The sequence below is a fragment of the Narcine bancroftii genome, chromosome 5 (assembly GCF_036971445.1).
Source record: "Narcine bancroftii isolate sNarBan1 chromosome 5, sNarBan1.hap1, whole genome shotgun sequence".
Lineage (NCBI taxonomy): Eukaryota > Metazoa > Chordata > Chondrichthyes > Torpediniformes > Narcinidae > Narcine > Narcine bancroftii.
Window position 1 is genome coordinate 147,883,500 of NC_091473.1, and position 19,258 is coordinate 147,902,757.

The 19,258-nt window shown below is 44.0% G+C and overlaps 1 protein-coding gene across 10 annotated transcripts in view; it reads right to left on the reverse strand.

Annotated features, from left to right (window-relative positions):
• adgrl2a (adhesion G protein-coupled receptor L2a) overlaps positions 1–19,258 on the reverse strand; it is a 905,078-nt gene that overhangs the window by 394,561 nt on the left and 491,259 nt on the right. The window contains exon 1 of one of the 10 annotated variants that reach the window (XM_069939360.1): positions 18,982–19,147. The exons of the other annotated variants lie outside the window; for them this stretch is intronic. The gene's annotated coding sequence lies outside the window, so the exon portion shown is untranslated. Of the gene's footprint in view, positions 1–18,981; positions 19,148–19,258 lie in introns of those variants that run through there. 10 annotated transcript variants of the gene reach the window in all.

Here is a 19,258-nt window from a genome sequence, read left to right on the forward strand (position 1 = left end):
GTGGTCACGGGGGGAGGGAGTACAGGAGACAGTGGGATCGGAGGAGGTCACGGAATCCACGGACACCATGTCTCTGAAGGGATCTTTTTTGCTTCTCTTTCTCTTCTTTGCAGGGGCTCCTGAATAGTGCGGTCTCGTTATGAGCCTTTACAGGGCAAACAAAAGAGAACAAAGGTTGTGGATTATCTGCATGACAAAAAAGGAATCTTGAACACCAGGCAAATCATTTTCTTTCCTTTCCAATCTTTTTATCAAGTTGCATCCAACATAAAGGCAACAAGAGAAGTGTGTAAGAAAAAGAATATATTAATATTTAACAAATATATATTAACCAAAAATTTATTCTCCTCATGTAAAACTAAAAGAAAAAATAATAATTTTAATTCAAAATCCCCTCTGACTAATCCAAAAAAAAGAGGGACTGGGCCATAAAACAGGAAAACAAAGGATTTCCTGCTTCAAACCAAATTTACTGTAAGGAACCAGGAGAGAATCCAATGTAAAATTATGATTCTTAAGCTATATGGAAATATGGAAGTCACCAGACTTCTTCAAATTTAAAAGTTGATTCAAATGTCGAACTCCATCTGAATTTTCTCCAAACTTCAACATGACGTGACAGCCGAGAGCCATTGAAGTCGAGTAGGTGGGTCAGGATCCTTAAATTTGAGTAAAACGGCTTTTCGAGCCAATAAGGTTGAAAAGGTAGTTATTCACTGTGCGGAGACAGGCGTACGTCCAGTCTCTGCTGGTATGATTCCAAAAATAGCTGTTAATAGATTTGGTTGTAATTTTAATCCTTGAACTTTGGTAAGGATTTCAAAGACACCTTTCCAGAAATTATCCATCTTTGAACAAGACCAGAATATAGGATTTAAAGTGGGCACCTCAACTTTGCACCAATGACAAGTAGGGTTTACATTGGGAAAAATACGGGCCAAGTTATCTTTAGACATACGTGACCTTGGACTGAATCAAGGAAAGACGGGCACAAATTGATGAAGTATTTACTCGTCAAAAAATGATTCCATTGATCGTCCGGAAGGAATTCTTGGAATTCCAATCCCAAGCATCTTTAATTTTATCGTTGGATATCGGAGGCATGTAGCCAATAATATATTTCACCTGAAAAAGGGTCTCTTATCATATCAGATGGGTAAACAGAAGGATAGTTTGGAAGGTAGTCCCTAATTTGCAAATACCTAAAAAAGTGGGCCTTGCCCAAATCATATTTCTCTGCTAACTGATCGAACAATATTAAGGTTATTACTCCTTTAGTTTTCCATATGGAAAATGCCTGATCAATCAATAGTGCTTTTTAAAAAGAAATTAAGATGCATTTTACTAGATAAAACAAAATTATTAAATCCAAAAAATGTACAAAACTGGAACCAAATCCTAATCCTAAATTAGGATCAGCCATGATCGTATTGAATGGCGGAGCAGGCTCGATGGGCCATTTTTGGCCGACTCCTGTTCCTACTTCCTATGTTCCTATGAGACTGGCTCGTGGGAACCATTTACCAAGTACTGCCTCATGGCAACCGGAATACGAGAGGGTGCTGAAGGGAGAAGTACTCCATAAAGGACCTCAGGCACTGGTGGCTTCCTGGTCGTGTTGGAGGTTTGGTTCTGGAGCTTGGGTTGCCGATGGTTTGAACAGAAGTCTATGGCTGGAGAGGTTGTGGGAGCACTGGAGACGAATCCACAGGCACTCAGTGAATCTGAAGGGAACTCTCTTTTGCTTCTCTTTCTGTCAGGCAATGCTCATGGTGACTCTTTGTTTACATTACAACAGTCACAAGTTGAAGTATATTGTGCACGTTAAATTTTAAGTATTTTTATGCAACAATAAAAGTAACCTTCAACCTTGATCTTGAGCTTTTCACCTCCTTGCTTATTAGCTTTCTGTCTTAAAAAACATTGGAACGCTCTTCCACCTCTGCCCTTTCAGTGAGACAGTTCCAAACGCTCAAATCTCTCAGAGCGAGGAAAGAAATTCTAGCCTGTCTTAAATGAGCAACTCTCTGCCTTTTAAGCAGGTGACCTTTCATATTAGATGGTCCCATAAAAGGTACAATTTCCACAACCACCCTGCTAAGACCATCAGGAACTGGCATGGAGAGCATAAACACACACCAACAGGTTTAAAGACTTGTCAAAGTGTCTGTACCTGAGCCATAATGTTCAATCTTATTTCTTTCAATCCAGGCCATTTTAAATGTAATTTATTTTTTTATTTAAATGTAGGCAAACAGCAAGAGAACAGGCTCTTCCAGCCCATGAGCCCCTGACACCAATTAGCCAAAACTCCCAACCCCCCGGTAAGTTTTGAAAGGCCGGATGAAACCAAAGCAACTGGAGGAAACTCACGCAGACACAGGGGACACTGTATGAACTCCCTCCAGACAGACTCGAACCCGGGTCGCTAGCAGCGTAACAGTGTTGCACTAACCGCTATGCGAACTGGGCCGCCCAAACGAACTTTGAGACATGCCCCACCTTTTTCCAGAGAGAACCCATTCCTCCAGGTCCTTGCAAACCTTCTTTGAGCTGCATCCAATGCATTTGAATCAGAATTTATTGTCTTGAACCAGTCATAAAATTTGTTGTTTCGTGGCAGTGTTAGGAGTATAAATATTGCTATTAATTATATTTTTTAAATAAATTAATTAATGGATAAGAAGAGAAAGTGAGGGCGCGTCTGGGGTTCATTGACCATTTAAAGATCTGATGGCAGAGGGGAAGAAGCTGTTTTTGTGCCGTTGGGTGTTCATCTCCTTCCCGATGGTAGCAGGGTGAAGTGGGCCTGGCCTGGGAGGATACAGGCTCCTCTCTTAAAACACCGCCTCTCGTAGAAGTGCTCGAGGGAGTGAAGACTGATGCCCATGAAGACGAGTTAACCACCCCCCTTACATCCTTCACCAGCTAAGACACGAACACCGTGTTCTCACCCATTTCCTGTGCAATAGCAACATCATCCCCTTCCTCTCGTCATTGACAACTTTGGTTTTCCAGTCACAAGCCATTTGGAAAATATACAAGGTCACCCTGATCCCTTTGTTTCTCAGAATTCTGCAATGATCTAAACTCTCTCCATTTAGATGTCGTGGATTTATGCTTCCTGACAAACAGGAGGACGAGCACAGCACAGGAATAGTTCCATCGGCTCGTGATGTCTGCGCCCAGCATTAGGCCAAATTAAATGAAATCTCCTTCTGCCTGGACCTGATCTGTATCGCTCCATCCCCTGCGCATTCACACGTCTAACGAGAAGCTACTGTCTTCTTCCACCACTACCCCGGTGGCCCATTCCAGCCACCCGCCACTCTCTGTAAAATAAACAACCCCTCTACATCTCCTTTAAAGTTTGCCATTCTCATCTCATTTCCTCCAGGATTTGATTTTTTTACCCTGCACCATCAATCCCACTCCTTTTCTATTTAATCAACACATATATGATAATTCTAACAGTTAGTATCAAATCACAATGTTATAGTGTTTACAAATATATGTTGATTGATATATAGTAAAGAGAGAAAAAAACTATTAAAACTAAACCCTTCCCCCCCAACACTTACTAACCCAAATAATTAGAATCTAAATTTAAAATACATTACAACACAAGTATATATTAATTTGGATGTTTCAGATGACACTCAAGGACCCAAAAAGAAAACTTCACGGGTTTGGAGAATTCAAAACAAAGAAAAAAGCTGTAATTTTAATCTCATTATTCTAGCCTACGGCCACCAAACTTCTAAAAGTACAGAATATTTACCACTTAAATTAAATGTAATTTTTTTCTAATGGAATACATCTTTGAATCTCCATTTGGCATCTTTCTAGTGTTAATGAAACATCTGATTTCCAAGTAACAGCAATACATTTCCTCACTATCACCAAAACTAACTTAACAAATTTAAACAAACTTAACAAATCAATGCCACTCCTTCAACCGCTGGCTCTCCAGAGAAAACAACCCAACTTAGTCCAAGTGCTACTTCTAATACAGTACAACTCTGATTAGCCAAAAGTGGATTCTCCGAATTCCCCATTTATTTGAAATTTTTTTCGGAGCCGAACATACTGGGGACGTTGGGCACCCAGTAGCAGACCTTGGGGTCCCGGCGGCAGCAGCGGGGACCTCAAACTCCCAGGCAGGAGCTGGATCCTCGGGCTTCTGGGCAGGAGCAAGACCTCGGCTGAGAAGTGTTGCCGATCTGCGGTGGCCAGCATTTTTTTTTTGGTGAGAATTAAATTTTATTTTAATGCTTAAAAAGTCTTCCCTTGTTGTTTGTTACAAGTGATTTGCTGTTGCTACTGGGCTGTTTTTAAAAAGCATGACCGGTTCCCTGATAAAATCATTTATCCGAAATGGGCCTGGTCCCGACCATTTTGGATCATTGCAGTTTCACTGTTACTACAATAACATGTTTACTGTTATACACATTATACAATGAACACATGCACTGAAATTCTTATTTGCTGCCACTGAGCAGGTAGTTTTTTTTAAAAAAAGAGACAACCTCAAAAACAACAATTATATACTTAATTGAATTATAAAGACGCCATCAATATAATATAGAAGTTCAGTTACCCAAGTGCAAAAAGTGAAAACTTTTGTGGTTTTGGAACAGTTCCTGACGAATGTAACAAGGGGAGGATCAAGAGCTTGAAAGCCGTTGGAGAGAAATTGTTGTTGAACCTCGAGGTTCTGAACTTCAGGCTTCTGTGCGAAAGGAGCAGAGAGAAGGGTGATGGGGGTCCTGTAGGATGGTGGCTGCCTGGAAGCAGTGACTCACCTGGATGCATTCAAGGGATGGGAGGTCAGAGCCAGTGAGGGGCCTGGGCTCAGTTTGCTCCTTCTTGGATCACGTGTGCCCTGAAACATACCTCGTTCTGAAAGGGTGAGATGGTCTGGATAGGGAGAGGATCCCTGGCTTGTGGAGTCTAGAACAAGCAGCCTCGGATTCAGAGCAGGGGAAATATATTTGGCATTGAGTTGAGGAGAAACTTCACTCAGAAGATGGCGAGTCTGGGTAGTTACCAAACTTCCTCTCAGTTTATTTGTGACAAAATACCAAATACAGTGAGAAGGTTTCTTCTGAGAGCAGTCTACCAGGTTAACTCTATCATTTGTACAGTTGTGTAAAGTCCAAATTTACAGAGTATAGGATTGCAATAACAAGATGAATTAGTGCCAAGCAAGGGCAGCGCAAAAGCACAGTTGTGGGGACTTGTTCAGGAGTCTCTGAGCCTGCTGGTGCATGCTTTCACATTGCTTAGCCTTTTCCCCAATGGAAGAAGAGAGTGTGTCCAGGGTGTGATGGATTCTTTAGTGTGCTGGCTGCCTTTCCTCAGAAGCGGGAGATGTCGACAGAGTTCACGAAGGGGAGGGAAGTTCGTATGATGTTCTGAGCTGCCTTCATCACCATCTGCAGCTTTTTCTCCCGATCTTGAGGAGAGCAGCTCCCCTCCCAGTGATGTGATGTATCGAACAAGGATGCACCTCAGTGCCTACGTCATCAACACAGAGGAGGCCAAGTTGCTGAACATATTGAGCAAGGGAGTGATCAGCATAGAACCTTCCAGCTCTAGTACACGTCTTTCAGCCCACGATGTTGTGCCGACTTATGTAAATCTACTTCACAACAGCCTAATCCTTCCCCACCTCAATCACATAAATAATTTTTCTGACATCTTTTGAATGTTCCTACTGTACGAGCTTCCACCACCAACCCCAGCAATGCATTCCATGCACCCACTACTCTCCTGGTGTGACAGATTATGTAATATTTTATATTATATATATATATATCTATATATATATCTATATATATATGTATATATATTTGTGTATATATATATTTTTTTTGTATATATATATATATATATTTGCATATATATATGATATATATATATATCATATATATATGCTTTAAAGGAGATCAATTGTGGCAGGTTTCTTTTAGAGTAGATCACAAAAAGATACAAACATTTCAAAATAGATCTCATTTAAAATGCTGGTCTGCTCAGGTCAGACAGTGCCTTTGCAAAAACTTTGAAGGATGCCTATAAGGCGTCACAAGTGGGTGTTAATTGGACACGCTGTGGAGTAATGGATTATTGTTTTGGAAAGTAACAGATGAATGGAGTCAGAAGATTGGGTCAGGTGCCCGAGAGAGAGAGAGAGAGAGAGAGAGAGAGAGAAGGCTATTTCAGGTGGCCAGAATACCCCAGTGTAAAGCCGCATATTCTACCCGTATGCGGTTATCGGGGTACCCATCTGAAAGAGCAGAACATGTCTCCAAGGCGCACTCATCAACCCTCCTCCGATAGGGATAATCTCTGGATCGGCAAGGTCCCCTGAGGCACCTGAATGCAGCCGACAGCTAAGGGTGGGCTGATGACAATCAGCCAGCGGCACAACTTCCTTCTGCGTGACAGCCCCCAGCCACACAACCTGACAGCCCCCCTCCCTGCGCTTGACAGACCCCCTTCCCGCCGCCTGTGCCCCAATTTCCCCCGCTGACAAGAGCCGGAGTGTGTTCCGAGGCACCTCGAGTGTAGCTGACCTTTTCAGGCGGGCAGCACAGCACTTTCAGGGCTGCCACCTGAACGACAATTCCACAGCTCTGTATCCGCTTCTGCAAGCGCACTCTTGGCAGAGAATGCACCTGAAGCAGTGAGAGAGAGAGAGAGGGAATTCAGTTCTACAGATCAGCAGCAGCAGTTGGGACTGGAACAGGACAAGCTGGCAAGCTTGTGGAAAAACCCCATTTTGAAGACGGGTTGTGAGTTCTTAGTTCAGCCTGTTCAAAGCCCTTGTGGTCCATACAAGAGGAGAGGACTGGCAGCATGATGTTTCACTTAAAATAAGTGAAACAGGAAAAGAACTCTGTGGTGACCTGAAAGAAAGAGGTTATTATTTGAAAAATCCTGATGGGACAAGTTTCTTCAGCAAGACACTGAAGTGGCTGATCAGAAGGAATCAGTTGTGGGTGTCCAACAAGCAACAAATCTCTCTCTGAAAACGGACAAGAACCTTCCTGAGCGGTAACCATTTACCTTTCAAGCACCAAAGCCTGGTGAAGATTCCTATATGTTAAATTCTGTTCACTATAAGAATTGCTTGATACCGGTGAACTTGGAGGAGTGAGAAGTGAGATTGGACTGTGAATCAAAGAACTTTTCTAAACTTGTATACACATTACAAACACATGCACTTAGAATTAGGAGGAGGTTGTTAGATTGTTAAATAGTAATAAGTTAAAGTTTGATCCTGTTTTCATGTTTAAAGATAATTAAAAGCAACTTTTGTTTAAGTAACCATTTGTCTTGGTGAATTTCTATTTTAGCTGCTGGGTTTTGGGGTCCTCTGGACTCATAACAGGGTTTAAAAAAAAAATTACCCCTGACATCACCCTTAAAATAGATCGATTGCTAGATAGAAAAGGCTTCATGGAGTGAAAGAACAGTAAGGAGATAGAGAATCAGTCCTGATGGTGTGGTGGAGGAACAGCCTGACCTTATTCCTGCTTTCAGAAGTTGCTTTCCAATGTACGTGTCATTAGCCAACCTGGAAACTGTAGCTGTGCAGACATCATCCAAATCAATTCCTCACTGAAGAACTTCAACCTCTCTTGTCTATTAAAGTCCCTCCACTGGCATCATTAGGGTGGTGCAAACCACACCAGGTGACACCATCAGAGAGGGTGACACCAAAATGACTGTGTAGAAAATTTGTGTAGAAATTTATTATTTTTTTTAATTTAAAAATATTCCTGTAGTTAGCTATAGCAACAAAAACATTTTTTAAAGCCCATTTTACATGCATCAATGGCTAAAACTTGATGCTCATGTGGATAGGGTGGTGAAGAAGGCTTTTGGTCTGCTGGCCTTTATAAATCAAAGCCTAGAATACAGGAGTTGGGAGGTGATGTTGATACGATTCAGGGCATTAGCGAGGCAAAATTTGGAATACTGTGCAGTTCTGGTCACCAAATTAGAGGAAGGATATCAACAAGGTAGAGAGAGAGTGCAGAGATTTACAAAAATTTTACCTGGGTTTCAACATCTAGATTACAAAGAAAGATTGAGCAAAGTAGGACTTTGGAGCATCGAAGGTTGAGGGGGGATTTGATAGACGTATTTAAGATTATGAGGGGGATAAGATAGAGTTGATGTGGATAGGCTTTTTCCATTGAGGGTAGGAGAGATTGAAACAAGAGGTCATGAGTTAAGGGGAAAAAGTTTAGAAGTAACATGAGGGGGGACTTCTTCTCTCAGAGAGTGGTAGCTGTGTGGAATGAGCTTCTGGGAGAAGTAGTGGCGGCAGGGTCCATTTTGTCATTTAAGGAAAAATTGGAGAGGTATGTAGATGAGAGGCGAATGGAGGGTGATGGGCAGGGTGCAGGGAGGTGGGACTAGAGGAGAGGACCTGGTTCGGTGCGGACTAGAAGGGCCAAAACGGCCTGTTTCCTTGGTGTAATTGTTCTATGGTTATTTTTTGAACCTTCTAATGGACGTTAGCCAGAGCTGCCGTTATTACCCAATTACAATGACGCTTCGAATCACGTGGATTCGTCTGCACGCGCTACAAGCCTGCACTGCTGTTTTCATTCGTGCTGTACATCTGATATTGTAATTTAAAGGTATAATTTCAATTTTGCTAGTTGTTTATCTCACTATTTGCTGTTACATCCAGTGATCTACGGGAATTACGATTAATGAGTAAGATTAATACAAAAAACTTTACTGACAATTCTGTAGGGTCTGATACAGGATGAGGTCCATGGCGGGTGGGGGGGGGGGTGTAGTGGGGGAGTGGGTGACATCATGTGTTACCGCACTGGGTGGCACCAACCCTAGTGACGCTGCTGAGTCCCTCATCCCCGGAATTAATTTCTCTTCCCACTTCTCAAATGGAATAAGTAAATCACAAAAATCTGTAGACACCGTGATTGAAGTAAAACACATGTCCCTTTCCAGTTCTTCCTCACCCACCCGGGCATCCCTCCGCCCCCTCATTGCTGCTGTCCCCTCCCTCCTTTGTCCATTTATCATCTGTTGCCTTTGCCAACCGCCACCCCCCCTTTTTTTTTGGATGCCTGATGGGATTTTCTTGTTTTGATGAAGGGCTCAAGGCCGAAATGTCAGTCATGAGTTGTACTGGGTTCACATGCACACAATAAAGACCACTTTGGACTTAGCGTTCAGAACCTTTACTGAAAACAACCCTGCAGGACACTTTTCACGTGGGGCCCCTCGTTCAGCAACATCACTGAGACGCGCCCGGAACAACACAATACTGAAGCCTGCCGCTGTGACATGGTCAACAGGTCAAATGCCAAACTAATAACATTACACCACCTTATGTATTTTTACCTTTGCTACACAAAGGACACTGTTTGACCTGCTGAGTTTCTCCAGCGTTTTGTACGTTTACTTCAAATGGAATAATGTTTATTGCCCCAACCTTCCGTGCTGACAGTCTGGTCCAGATCCCCACTAGCACCTGTGTGAGAAATGATTTCCTCAACTCAGCTCTAACCCTCTGGCAAGCTGTTTAAAGCTTCTCCTTGACCCCTGGAATTCTGATGGAGACAGGCCCATCTTGCTCAAGGTTCACATGCACCTTGAGTGAATCTCACTGAAGCCTCCGCTGTTCCAAAGAAAGCACCCCTCAAGCTAATCTCTTCTTCCCATCTTAAATGATCCTCGGCCTCCTCTCAAACATCATCCCCCCTCACCTCCGTGCTGGGACCCAGTCAAGTAATCCTCTTGAATGTGCAAGAGAGCACAGGGCTGAGGTTCAGAGGGTGGCGGGGAATCCTCACCAGATATTCACCACAAGACATAAGAACACAGGAGTAAATAGGCCTTCTGTCCATCAAGTCGACCCCACCATTCATCATGAGCCGACCCATCTTCCCACTCAGCTCCACTGCCCAGCCTTCTCCCCATAAACTCTGATGCCCTGGGAAATGAAGCATCTATCAATCTCAGCCTAAATATACCCAATGACCTGGCTTCCACAACTGGCTGTGGCAACAAATTCCACAGATTAACCACCCTCTGGCAGAAGAAGGGCTCCGCATCTCCATTCTAAATGGACGTTGAAGTTGTGCCCTCTTGTCCTAGACTCTCCCACATCTCCTCTGCCCACGCCTTTCAACATTCAAAGTTTTTCAATGTGATCCCCCCTCTTTCTCCTAAATTCCAATTAGTACATTAAACACTCCTCATATGATAACCCAGTGGTTCTCGACCTTTTCTTTCCACTCACATCCCACTTTAAGTAATCCCTATGCCATTGGAGCTCTGTGATTAGTAAGGTGGGATGTGCATGGAAAGAAAAAGGTTGAGAATCACTGGTGTAAGTAGACCCCTCAGTGGTGTAAAACAGTGCAATTCCAAGATCATGGCCAGTCATTGTAATGTTGCCATTTCTTCTTCACATTTCAGATGCAATTTATGAACATCATCTTTTTTAAAAAAAAATTGATTGATGGATAGACAGACTTTACGGGGTAGACCGATGGTTCTCAACCTTTTTCTTTCCACTCACATCCCACTTTAAGTAACCCCTATGCCATCGGTGCTCTGCGATTAGTAAGGGATTGCTTAAGGTGGTTTGTAGATGGAAAGAAAAAGTTTGAAAACCACTGTTTTAATCGTCCCTCATTGACTCGTTATGTGCACGGTTTCAGAACTCCAAAGGAAATGGGCCAATGACAATTTTTTTTAGGCAAAATTGGGTCGAGAGCAATGGTTCTCAACCTTCCCTTCCCACTCACCTCCCACCTTAAGCAATCGTATACTAATCACAGAGCACCGATGGCAATAGAGATTACTTAAGGCGGGAGGTGAGTGGGAAGGAAAAGGTTGAGGACCGCTGTGATAACCCTTTATTGCGAACCTCCTCTGAAGGATCATCTGGCCAGTCCTGCACGTGCAATTTTACCAGCTGCTATATACATGTATCACAATTGTTCTACCTGGTTATATTATGTGACCTGCTGTATTTAATTATGTTTTAATTTAATTTTAATTTTGAGATACAGCACAGTACAGACCCTCCGGCCCGTAAGCCTGCCTACCCAAATACACCCCCCGAGAACAATTAACCTGCACGCTTTTGAAGGGCAAGAGGAAACCGCAGCACTTATAGGAAACCCACGCGGACGTGGGGTGATCATACAAACTCCTTAGAGGCAAGCCGGATTGGAACACAAGTCACCGTCTCTGTAACAGCGTTGTGCTAACTGCTACGTTAACCGTTCATTTGGACACAGGACACGCGTGCTTTCGCACGCCATCCCACTTTTCAGTTGCTTAGTAACACAAGAGACGGTGCTTTTCACCAAGCCTCCGGATGCCATAATTTAGTTCGCGCGCTATTCAAACAAGTCAACTCTTACTCAGGTTTAGCAGGTAGTACAATATCTGCTGTACTTAAAGGTTGACTTCCTGGATACCATGGAAAACAAAGCTTTTCACTGCATCTTGGTGCATGGCAAGGTACGATTCTTCTGCATTTTTGGGATCTGGCTGCACACAAATCAGCTGCAAGTGTCTCCCCATGTCACACATCACAGATCTTCACCCTCTGTGCTTGTGACTGCCACAAGAATAGTAGACGGAGTACCCTCTCAATCAGGCCTCATCTTTGACAGGCGCCTGACATTAAAGGACAGGGCTCAGGGTGCAACAGATGGGAAGGAGCAGGAAGAGGAGAGCAAGGTGAGTAGTGAGGGAGGTAAAATAGCACACTCTGAGCTGACATACAGTTACAGAAGGATGTGTGTGGGTCTGTGTGCTAGTTTATAGAATGTGTATTTGAGTGTGTGCCCGATCGCCTATGTGTCGTAGTTTACAGTATGTGTATTTAAGTGCATGTTCGGTTATGTGTGTGGGGCCTATGTGTTGTGGGTGTGCAAGTTGAACGCATGCAAATATGTGTATTTGAGTGTGTGCCCGATCGCCTATGTGTCGTAGTTTACAGTATGTGTATTTAAGTGCATGTTCGGTTATGTGTGTGGGGCCTATGTGTTGTGGGTGTGCAAGTTGAACGCATGCAAATATGTGTGAGCACGTACAAGTGTGGGTGTGTGTGAGTGTGTGAGCACGTACATGTGTGTGGGTGTGTGTGAGCACGTATGTGTGTAGGTGTGTGAGCACGTACATGTGTGTGGGTGTGTGTGAGCGCATATGTGTGTAGGTGTGTGAGCATGTACATGTGTGTGGATGTTTGTGGGTGTGAGTGCGTATGTGTGTGAGAGTGTGAGAGCGTGTACATGTGTGTGTGAGTGCAAACATGTGTGTGGGAGAGTGAGTGTGTACATGTGTGTGTGGGTACAAACAAGTGTGTGGGTGTATGTGTGCATGTGTGAGAGTGCGTACATGTGTGTGCATGTGTGAGAGTGCATACATGTGTGTGTGCGTGTGTGAGAGTGCGTACATGTGTGTGTGCATGTGTGAGAGTGCGTACATGTGTGTGTGCATGTGTGTGTACATGTGTGTGTGCATGTGTGAGTGCATACATGTGTGTGCGTATGTGAGAGTGCATACATGTGTGTGTGCGTGTGTGAGAGTGCGCACATGTGTGTGTGTTGTCAGCTGAGACACAGGCTCTTCTTCAGCTGTGAAGGAAGTTTGCTGATCGTGTCTGCTCAAATCACACATGAAGACTGGCCTCTCGGGTGAAACATAATCCAAAAGGCAGAAGGAGAGAGGGGAGAAAAATACTTGTCAAAAGGGAAAAGCTGTCTCGCATTAAACTGTAATAAAAAAAACACACAGCTGTTGGGGATTTGGAATGACTGAATAAAAGGCCCCAAATCGTTCACCAAATAGCCAAGCATTAGTAATTCAAATGGATTGCAAAGCATTGCTAGAGCCCCTGGTTGTTTAATAAAGTGCCCACACATCGGATTCAGAATGTTTATTTTGCTAGAGTTTTGGAGAAAGGACACTCTGTGGCCAAGGATCAGGGAACAAATAATCATCTTCCACCCTGAAACAACCCTTGGCTGTATCGCCATGAACGTCGGTTCTGTGAAGAGACTGGAAGCTCAGACCCCGATCATCTGGTGTCCGATTATTCAGATATCCGGATGACTCGGCATCTGTTTCACTCATTAGTCTGGAGTGGAAGTGAGGTGTGTGGACAAAGACAGAGACCGTATCCAGAGCGCTTGTATGCTCTTGTTAAACTCACCAAGGATTTACAAGAAAATTCATTGCACTACTGTGCACCAAATGAACACAACAAAATGCTGGAGTATTTGAAAGGAGCAGCATCTGACCATCTGGAAAACAGGGTGGTGAGTGCAATGACGCCACAGCACCAGTGATCGGGACTGGAGTTCCAATCCCGCGCTGTCGGTAAGGAGTTTGTACGTTTTCACCGTGTCTGCGCGAATTTTCCCCAGGTGCTCCAGTTTCCTCCATCCGTTCAAAATGTTCCAGGGGTGTAGGTTAAATTGGGTGGCATGGACTTGGGGTGGGGGGCGAAAGGGTCTGTTATTGAATTGGATGTTTAAGTTTTAAAATTTTAAAACTGCATTTTTGGAACCAATCTGTGTGAGAGATGCACCTCAGGTCCCCATAGCCCTTTTAAACCTTAAACCTATGCTCTCCAGCTTTCCCCTCTCTTACTCTGGGAAATAGTCTGGGAGCCTCCATCATATCTACACCCCTCATGATATGATGAGCCTCTATAACTGTGGTTCTCCACCTTTTTCTTTCCACTTTAAGTATTCCCTAGGGCATCGGTGTTCTGTGATTAGTGAGGGATTGCTTAAGGTGGGATATGGGTGGGAAGGGAAGGTTGGGAATCACTGCTCAGGCTCAATTGTTACTGAAATATTTGGCTTGAGAACATTTGTCATTGGCCCATTTCCTTTGGAGTTCTGAAACCCTGCACATAATGAGTCAATGAGGTACAATTTAAACAGAGGTTGTCAATCTTTTTCTTTCCACTCACATCCCACCTTAAGCAATCCTTTACTAATCACAGAGCACCGATGAGGTCCCCCCTCAGCCTCCGATAGTCCAGAGAGAAAAGTCCCAGCTGAACCATCATTCTCAGTAAAATTCTTGTGCCTATTTCTGCACCCTTTCCATCTTCATTATATCTGCCTATGGCTGGGTGACCAGAACTGCATGGAATTCATGGAGGAGATAATTGTGACTAATTTCTTTTTCCTCATTGCAGATGAGTTCCTGTTGTATTTGATTGAGAATTTAGAACCATAGAAAATTACAGCAATGAAAATAGCCCCTTGGATCCTTCTAGTCTGTGCCAAACTATTTATCTGCCTCATCCCACTGACCTGCATCCATTCCATATCCCTCCATACCCTTCTTGTACACGTCTGGAACATTACAATTTTTATTGGGGCCTCTGACAATATACTTCACACAAAAGATGAGCAAATCCTCCCGTTCAGTGATTGAGTATCACTTCATATAAATTTACTACTGAAGCTAAACAGGCAAACTGTCCAACAATCCCACAAGGAAAGTCTTGACACAGGATTCTGACCTGAAACAGTGACCATTTTAGCTACATTAACGATACAGCATGGTAACAGGCCCTTCTGGCCGATGAGCCCAAATTCACCCATCTACTAACCCTGTTTATCTTGAAGGATGGGAGGAATCTGGATCAGCCAGAGAAAACCCACACGGACACGGGGAGAATGTATGAACTCCAGACAAGCAGTGTTCCAGGGAATAAATTCTTAGTCCCTGCAACTCAGCTCTTCGAGTCCTGTCAACTGGGCATTGCTTGGCAAAGTCATCGTCCCTCAGAACCAAAACGCACACAATGATGGCAGACCCAGCAGTTATAAAGGCTGCATTAAAAAAAACCTGTCTCTAAAACAACGCATCACCTAGTAGGAGAAAAGCAAAAAAATGCAGTAGTTGGAATCCAGAGCAAACGATGAATTGTTGGAAGAACTCAATGGATCAAGCAGTGTCCACGAGTCTCAATAAAGGGTCCTGAACCGAATAGTGAAATTTAAATTTTAAATTTAGAGGTGCAGCTCCATTTTGGCCCACGCTGCCCAATTACACCCAATCCCTGGTATGTGGGAGAAAAATGGAGCCCCTGGGAAAATCCTACACAGACTCGGGGAAAATGTACAAACTCATTACAAACAGCGCAGCATTCAAGCCCCAGTCCCAAATGTTGGTGCTGTTACGGCGTTGTGCTAACCACCTCGCCCATTGTGCCACCTCAAACCATTTCCAGCCATGGAGGTTGCTTGTGTCCGGCTGAATGCCTCAGAGTAAAAGGGTTGGGGGGAGTGGGGAAGGGGGAAAGAGGGAGAGGGGGGGGAGAGAGAGAGAGAGAGAGAGAGAGAGAGAGAGAGAGAGAGAGAGAGAGAGAGAGAGACTGCTTCTTTTAAAAAAGAATTGAGACATACAGCACAGTAACAGGCCCAAATACCCCAATTAACCTACAACCTCTGGTATGTTTGGGAGGGTGGGAGGAAACCGGAGCACCTGAGGAAAACCTACGCAGGTCACGGGGAGAATGTACAATCTCCTTACAGGCAGTCCAGGATTCGAACCTGGGTCACTGGCACTGGAATAGCTTTGCACTAACCGCTACACTAACCATGCTGCCCTAGTAACGCTTAAAAAAAAAATTAAAAAAATGCTCCGCATCAGTGGTTCTCAACCTTTTTCTTTCCACTCACATCCCACTTTAAGTAATCCCTACGCCATCGGTGCTCTGTGATCAGTAAGGGATTGCTTAAGGTGGGATGTGAGTGGGAAGGGAAGGTTGAGAATCACTGCTCTAGACCCAGCCGTCACTGAAATATTTGGCTTGAGAAAAATGGTCATTGGCCCATTTCCTTTTCAGTTCTGAAACCGTGCACATGACGAGTCAACGAGGGACGATTAAAGCAGTGATTTTCAACCTTTCCTTTCCACTCACATAATACCTCAAGCAATCCTTACCAATTACAGAACACCTATGACACAGGGATTACTTAAAGTGGGATGTGAGTGGAAAGAAAAAGGTTGAGAATCTCTGCTCTAGATTAATTGTAAGTATAAAGGGAAAATGAGAAGATACTTCATTTGAACTCGTGGCTGTTAAAGCAAATATCATCTTGTGAGGGAAGGAAAATTTAGGGGAGTTGTCAGAGGTAATTTGTTTTCTTCCTTTTTATACTAGTGGTTTTCAACTTTTTCTTTTCACCCACATCCCACTTTAAGTAATCCCTATGTCATAGGTGCTCTGTGATTAGTAAGGGATTGCTTAAGGTGGGATGTGGATGAAACGATAAAGTTTGGAAACCACTGTTTTGATTGTCCCTAATTGACTCATCATGTGCACAGTTTCAGAACTCCAAAGAAAGTGGGCTAATGACAATTTTTCTCAAACAAAATATTTTAGTAACAATTGGGTCAAAAGCAGTGATTCTCCACCTTTATTCTCCCCCACTCATATTATTGTTATGGGATTGAGAGCTGCGAACTGCAGGTTACCCAACATTCTTTTTTCCCTTACATGGATTAGATGGGCTGAATGGCCTTTCACTCTCAGAAAAATTTTGTTCATTCAACAAGTTTGGCAGTTGAGTTGAGAATGCACCATGAAATCAGTCTTGATCATGGGAACAATGTCGTGCTGGTAACCCGAGAGATCCTGGACTTTGGGTGTCCAGAGGGAATATTTTCCCCTTGGATTGGTTCACCATTGTCCTCAGCATCACAAAGGGATGAACCACAAGCTCCCACTGAACATTAAATGGCTGTCCACCAGCCTCGGTAGGCACTGTGTGCTATTTTGTTCACCGTGCCCCAAGAGGGACCATGAGTGTGCTAGAGGAGGGTGCTGAAGGAGTCTAGAAATGGACCAGCATTCCGAGCTGTCAGAGGCATTCAGCACATCATGCCCACATCAACCGCAGACCCTTGGATGACAAACACAATGGAGAAGTTTGAAAGATGGTGTGTCTCAGCTCTGCTTCCAAAAGAAACCCTAAAGGTCCACAAGAGAATCGGAGTGGAATAATGCGTGTGGAGCCAAATGAAATGGGGGAGACATTGAATGAATTCTTCTCATCGGTATTCACTAGGGAAAAGGATATGGAATTGCGTGGGATAAGTGAGGAAAAAGGGGTAATTATGGAAAACATAGGGATTAGGAAAGAGGGGGTGTGGGAACTTCTGAGGTATATAAAGGTAGATAATTCTTCAGGTCCCAACGGGATTTTCCCCAGGAGCTTGAGGGAAGTCCGGGAGGAAATAGCGGGAGCTCTGTCAGTGATTTTTCAACAGTCACTGGAGGGAGACATGGTGCCGCGGGATTAGCATGTTGCAAAGTGGTTCCTCTGTTATTGGCCAGTAAGTTTGACGTCAATGGTGGGTGAATTAATGGAAAGTATTCTTAGAGATAATATGTAGAAGAGGGGAAGAACTGATCGGGGACATCCAACATGGGTTTGTGAGGGGAAGGTCATGTTTGACAAATCTTGTGGAATTTTTTGAGGAAGTGACCAGGAAGGTTGATGAAGGTAGAGTAGTAGACATGATCTATTTGGATTTCAGTAAGGCTTTCAATAAGGTGGAAGGCTGGTGAGGAAGGTTCAGGCGCTAGGGATTAATGTTGAGATAGTCAGGTGGGTACAATGGTGGCTAGAAGGTAGATGCCAGAGAATCATGGTGGACAACTGTCTGTCAGAATGGAGGCCGGTGACGAGCGATGTGCCTCAGGGATCGGTGTTGTGTCCCTTGTTGTTCGTCATTTACATTAATGATTTTGATGATGGAGTGGAAAATTGGGTGAGTTAATATGCGGATGATACAAAAATAGGGGGAGTTGTGGATAGTGAGGAGGGTTTTCCAGGACTGAGAAGGATTTGGACTGCTTAGAAAAGTGGGCTGAAAGGTGCCGATGGAGTTTAATGTAGATAAGTGTGAGGGGCTTCATTTTGGGAAGAATAACCAAAACAGGATGTATGCAGTGAAGGGGAGGGGGGCATTGAGGAATGCAGAGGAACAGAGGGTTCTTTGAAAGTGGATGCCCTTGTAGATAGGATAGTGAAGAAGGCATAGAATATAGGAGCCGGGAGGTGATGTTGAGATTATTCAAGGCATTGGTGAGGCCAGGTTTGGAATATTGTATGCAGTTCTGGTCTCCAAATTATAGAAAGGATATCAATAAGGTAGAGAGGGTGCAGGGAAGATTTACTAAAATGTTGCCTGGATTGCAGTATTTAGAATAAAAAGAAAGAACGAGTCGACTGGGTCTTTATTCATTGGATCATAGAAGGTTGAGGGGGGATTTGATAGAGGTATATAAAATTATGAGGGGGATTGATAGAGTAGATGTGAATAGGCTCTTCCCCTTGAGGGTAGGAGAGATTGGAACGAGGGTTCATAAGTTAAGGGTTAGGCGGCAAAACTTTAGAAGTAACTTAAGAGGAAGCTTCTTCACTCAGAGTGGTGGCTGAGTGGAATGACCTTCTGGAAGAGGTGGTTGCAGCAGGGTCAATTGTTTCATTTAAGAGGAGGTTGGATGAGTGCATGGATGTGACGGGATTGGAGGGTTATAGACAAGGTGCAGGTAGGTGGAACTAGTGGAGTTCACTTAAATCGGTGCGGACTAGAAAGGCCGAGATGGCCTATAATTGTTATATTGTTATGGTTATAACCTCCAATGTTCGGAACCTCAGGCTTCAGGTCAGCCTGCCCCACTCAATCTCTGAAAAGCCTTTCCAACTCCCCCCACCACCTCATCACCACCTCTTTCCAGCTGTTGACTTCTCCCTACAACTAACTTCCAGAGGATGGATTGATGGCACTGCAAGGAACGGGAACAAAGTTTGGGGAATGGTTCCATTTCAGCTGACACCAGGACCTGTAACGGTCCCACCTTCGACGCCAGCAGATGCCGTGATGAAAGTGCGCAAAGAAAGCCATCAACTAGAGGAGCTGAACACTTACCCGAAACCCAGCAAACTCGCAGTTGATCAGGAGAGGGCAGGAATGGAAGCGGAAGGTCCACAGAGCAAGGAAATCCAACGTGGTCCAACCGAGGAATTCAGGCCTTCAACCGGGCCAGGCTTAGACACAATCCCTGTGTCGCTGACCACTGACCCACCACACTCAGTGGACCATATTCTTTCTCTGATTGAATGCTAACACATGTCTATGTTTCTATCTTGGCGCTCAGCATAGCAACGAGTGTGATGTCATCGTGCAGAGGAAGAGAAAGGCACTG